Consider the following 6,085-nt stretch of genomic DNA (forward strand, 5'->3'; position numbering starts at 1 on the left):
ATCTTTTTAAAGAAGAAGATAAACGTTTATTACATTAAAGCCAAACTGTTCTAAAACGTGAAAATCTTAATCTGTCTAATCTGATTGAACGAACCAGCCCGCTCGAATCGATCAGCTCGCTTGAATCAATCAATCAATCTGAATCAACTAGTCCATCTGAATCAACAAGCCCGTCTGAACCAGTTAACTCACTTGAGAATCTCAAAATCTCGCACATAGATGAGATTCTTGGTCGATTAGTCTCTATTACTAGAATCCGAATTCGAAGAATTGTTACTTTTGAAGATAAACAAAGCCTGCAACTATTCTCTGAGATACAATCCCGTCTACGTGAAGTCTATAAAAAAGATAAAGAAATCCGAGATGTTTTAAAAATCTTGATTACAAATAAAGATCATTACTCAAAAATCACTCTGACCGCCTGCAAGCAAAGAGGTAATCTTCTATTCTACAAGAATTGTCTATGGATTTCTGACGATAACCAGCTAAAAACAGATCTAATCTATCTGATCCATGACAAACCTGCGTCCGGACATCCAAAAAGAGCTCGAATGTACGAACTTTTGTTTTGAGATTATTACTGACTCAACATATATAAATATGTGATTTAATGGACAATAAATTGCTACATTTGCTGTTGCATAATCTTGTCCCGTGAAGCGAAACAAGATATCCTAAAGCCTTTACCTGTATCTGAACGCGTCTGGAAAGATATTTCTATGGATTTTATCACGCATCTGTCTGAGAGCGAGAGCTACAACGTGATCTTAGTTATTGTGGATTGTTTAACTAAGATAAAACATCTGATCCCATGCAATTCAACTGTTAATGCCCCAGCTGTAGCCGCGATATACGTGCAGCATGTATGGAAATTACATGAATTATTCCAGTCGATCCTGTCCGATAGAGATTCTCAATTTATTGCTCAATTCTGGAAACATTTAATCAAACGTCTAAATATTATCAGCAAATTATCAACTGCCTATCATTCTGAGACCGACGATCAGACTAAATGTGTAAATGCCATATTAGAACAATATCTGCGAACTTATGTGAATTATCTGCAAGATGATTGGAGTACCTGGCTTCTCTTGACTAAATTTGCCCTAAATGCCACGCATTCTGAATCTATCAAGATAATCCCCTTTTTTGCAAATTACAGATTCCACCCCCGTATGAGATTTGAACCAATATTTATCAAAAATCATCGTGATCACAATCGATCCGCTGTTCGAGATGCAAAACAATTTATTACCCGAATGCAAGCTATTACAGAATTTGCTTGTGCAGAAATGTTATCAACTCAGATCTGTTACGTTGAACAAGCTGATAAACGATGCCGTTCTGCCCGAAAATTCAAAAAAGATCAGTTAGTATAATTAGATGCTCGCCATATCAAAACTTTACGATCTAGCAAAAAGCTGGATTAGAATACCTTAAGCCCATATCGTATTGAAAAAGTTATTAGCTCGCACATTTACCGCCTGAAACTCCCGCCCAGCATAAAGATACACTCTGTATTTAATGTTAGCCTACTTATCCCTGTCTGCCCAAAATCCCTGCCTGGCCAACACCATTCTCTGTCACCGCATGTGAAAGTCAATGGACTGAAGGAATGGGAAGTCGAAAATATCCTTGATTCGTTTTGAAACCGCCGCGGCCGTAATTGCCGCCTGATCTATGTTGTCAAATGGATCGGATATATGGATCTTACTGCTGAGCCTGTTGAATACCTTGAACACATAGAACAGATTGTTTAGAACTATCACCGCCGATATTCTGATAAGCCTGGTCCCTTTCGGCTTCACGGAGCTCGGCCATAGGAGAGGGACGTACTATCACAGTGCAGATTTTGATGTTTGAGACATCTTCTAACTATGGCCCGAAAGACCATATTATCCGTTCCGAGATCTGCATATCTTCTCGCTTGTTTGAAGATCCTGTTATAGCTCTTCGAGCTACGTCTTGTCTATCAGCCTGTATATAGCTTGATCCTGTAGCAATTCAGAGATACTGTGAGCTATTAGCCTACCTGCCTGCCTGCCATCAGCTCTATCACCCCCGCCAGCCCGCACCTTGACAATTTAATGGTATTGAGATTTTTCACAAAAAAATTATATAAAAATTTAATTTTTAATTATTAAATAATGTTCGATTTTATTTTTTTATAATATGCGATAATTGTTGATTATTTTAAATATTTAATTTTTTTTATTTGTTTTTTTTTTCACGAGCATTTTTTCGCTCGAATTTTTTTGTTGCGATATTTTAAAATGTTATTAAAAATTGTTTTTTTCACAAACATTTTTAACACACAATTAACAATATTTTACAATAAATAATTATTGTTAATTAATTGTTGTCAATTAATTGTTTTTTTTATAAAAAAATATTTTTTGTTTTTTTTTAACTATTTTCATCATTGACAAAATAAATGTTTTTAATATTATTTTTTATTAATTTTTATTTGTTTTTATCATTTTCGACATCAAAATATACATTTTATATGTTTTAAAATTATATATTGCATATGATTTTTGTTTGTCTTTTTTTGTTGTATTATTTTGCGTGTTTTTATGATTTTAATTTGTTTTGTTTAACATAGATTAATTATTGTGAATTAAAAAATTTCTTTATAAATCATAATAATCAATTTTTACAAAATTTTATATAATTTTTGTATTTATAAATTATAAACATTTATATGTTTTTTTAATTGTTTGCATGTTTTTTAATCTTTTGTTCATTTGTTGAATTATGTTGCGTTTTTTTTTTATAATTTTGTTTTTTTTTTGTTTAAATAAAAAATATTTGTTTTATTTTCAATTATCGCAAATCCAATTGTTTTTTTTTGAAATTCTTTTTGTTTTTCGCAAAAAAAAATGATATAAATGTTTTTTTTATTTGGATTTTGCGAGATTTTTGACTAATTTGATTTAAATCTTTTTTACAAAAAAAAATGTTTTTTTTATTATCGATTTTATTATTTTCATTATTATTATTATTATTGTTTTTATCATATTTGTTGTGATTGTCATGTTTTTTACTTTTTGGATTGTTGTTTTTGTTCATTTTGTGTGAATTTGAGATTGTTATTTTTATTTGAATAATATTTTGTTTTATTTTATTATTTTACGGGCGATTATTGCAAAATCTTTTTTTATTTTTTTTTAAATATTTTTAAAGAGATTTGAAATAAATCGATTTTATTGATTATAATGTATAAAAAATAGATTTTGATTTATTTTATTGAATTATTTTTTATAATTTGATTTTGTTAAATTATGCAATATAATTTTGTTGTAATTTGCCTTTAGGGGCCGCCGCGTCCGGAAACGGCCTCGCCCAACCCGGCACTGCCGCCCCTCACCGCCCGGCCCCGTGCCGCTATAAAGCCTGCTGCCCATGACCTCGCGTACTTGTAACGTCCTGTTTTACAACTACCCGTCGCTGAATCCGATCTTAGCCGTCTCTTCGGCGGCGCTGTTTTCTGTTTCTTTCAGCCCATCCATCCTGCGATCGGACAGTCATCTACCTTCATCGCCCGCCTGCATGCTGAGACCTTAGTCCAGACTGGCGCCGGTAGACCTCGCCACGACCCGCGGGTCTACCCAAACGGGGTACCCATTACCCGTTTCTTGGCGGGTAATGGGTAGGGTTCGCCTACCCGCGTGTGGGTAGTGGGTAGCTGAGTAATACCCGTGGGTAGTTTTTGGGTACCCGTGGGTAATTAAACAATGCAAACAAATAGAAACCCGTGACTTGCATATTTTATGCATATTCGAGCTGTAATTTTAAGTATTTTATATACAATTATTAACTAGTCAAGACTCAAGATTTCTCGGATATTAAATGAATTAAAACAAAATTAATTTTATAACTAATATTCAATAAACTGATCATCATCTTGTCTTCACTTCCGATTTTTATTTGAAATCCGCTATTGAATCTCTGGAAGGAAATTTGTAACTTCATTGTCAGATAATGAAACTTCATGAGAAAAGTCTTGAATAATATTCTGTTTTTGCGTGATCTTTATATCCTTTTCTTCATTGTCATTAATAAAATCAATATCTTATAATAATTGAAGATTTTTTTTTTCCTTCTCTGCCTCGATTTCTCCGTTTGTGAAATAATCTTTCTTGAAAGCAAGATTTTCATCTTTGATCTCGAATTGTGTTATAAATCTATATATTATAAACTTCTGAATTGTTTCAGATCTCAATAAATCTCGACAATAATGACAGACATTTCGAGCAAAATTAAAAAGACGTTCAACGCCTGCATCTGTAGCAAGAATTGTGAAAACATTGCATGCGAGGCTTGCGAATGCAGAAAATTCACGTTAATAATCTTTCCAAAATGCCCGAATGGTTATTCCGCTAATAGTATCTAAATATTCATTAATAAGACATATAAATGACTAGGATAATATTAATCAGAATCAAGATACTTCATAAGTTCGTCCCACTCAGCTAAATTTGCTTGTTAAGATTCAAACTCTCGGAACATCCGTTCAAGATCAAATTCTGAGATTTGCGTCGTGGATATATAAATTTTTGATAATGTCTGATTCTGTAATAGATGCTGCTTATAAAGCTCAAAATAATTTACGAAATTCTGACAATATCAATCACGTCATTTGTTGTCTCAATATTTTTTTGAAAAAAACTGGAATTTATTTTACGGCACAAATATTATTTCAATAACAAAAAGATCGCCAAAAACGTCATCTATCTTGCTATAATATTGAAAAAGCTTCGTCTTCGCTGCATAAAGCGCACTTAGCATTATCTTCTTCCAAACCATCTTTTTATGTCTAAGCTGATTGATAGATCTTTCAAGATAATCAAAAAGCTTGTTATAGATACTAAAAATAAGATGTATTATGACATCCTTTGTCTTTGAAAGTGCATTCGTAAATTGAAAGAAAGATTGAATAATATAAAAAAGATAATCAATCTGACATCATTGCTTTTGATCAAATTTCAAATGCGAATGTCTATATTTAATGTAGAACTCATCAAACATAGACTATAAACGTTTCGCACGTCAGAATATAAAAAAGGTCGAGTTCCAGCGTGTCCTAACGTCTTGAATTGGCACAAAGGATGTTGATGTAGTTTGAAACTTGCAGAATAGTTCTAGGCGTTGAGAGCTCGCGTTGATGAAAATAGCTAAGTTCTGTATTTATATATAATTGAATAAGTAAATAGGCTCTCATTATATTAAAGCTATAGATTGATCTTGTTAAGTGTATCAACGATCTCTCGTTTTTGCTGTTTTAAACGGATTAATTGATTTTGTATTTTAGACCACTGCATTTCAGCTGTGTCATTTTTCAGATTTGCTTTCATTTGCCCGAGAAGTTGCTTAAGACTGAGTTGAATGACGTGGGCGAGGCAGGAAACCTTGATGATTGTAATGCGATCGTCAATTTCAAGAGATTGAATAAAATCCTGGATATTTGACAACATAATACTATTGTTTGATACATTATCGATAATAATTGCAAATATTTTATTTGTAATCTGATGTTTCTAAAATAATTTAAGAAGAACGGCGCTAAAATTGGCCTCTGAGTGTGTTTCATATAATGATTCAAAATCAAGAAGTATTTTTCGATAGTTTCAGTCCTCGTCGAAGAAATAGTCAATAACTGCTATAAACGCTTATTGGAAGGGAAACATTCAGCAATCTAGAACTATTAATAGTTTTTTATCCTTTGATAACTTCTGAAAAACATTATCCTGACATTCGATGATAATGTTTTGAAATCGATATCGAATTGTTTTTGAAAATGAGATTTGTAAACATTTTAAAATACAAAAGGCCATATAAATTAAATGATGAAAGTCGAAATGTTCGAAGATTTGGAATAATAGTCGAAAATCAATAATGAAACGGAATAAACTTGCTTTCCAGATCTCTTGAGTGAAATTAAGGCTATCTAAAAAAGATATGGTCTAGTAAAAAAAAAGATATTAATTAAATGATTTTTTATAATATAAAAGAATACTACTTCTTGAAGAAATTGTTTAATATTAGATCTATTTTGGTTACGACATCCAATTCTTTTTAAATG

Source organism: Aspergillus melleus (genome assembly GCF_016097325.1).
Source record: "Aspergillus melleus strain CBS 546.65 chromosome Unknown contig5, whole genome shotgun sequence".
Classification (NCBI taxonomy): Eukaryota; Fungi; Ascomycota; class Eurotiomycetes; order Eurotiales; family Aspergillaceae; genus Aspergillus; species Aspergillus melleus.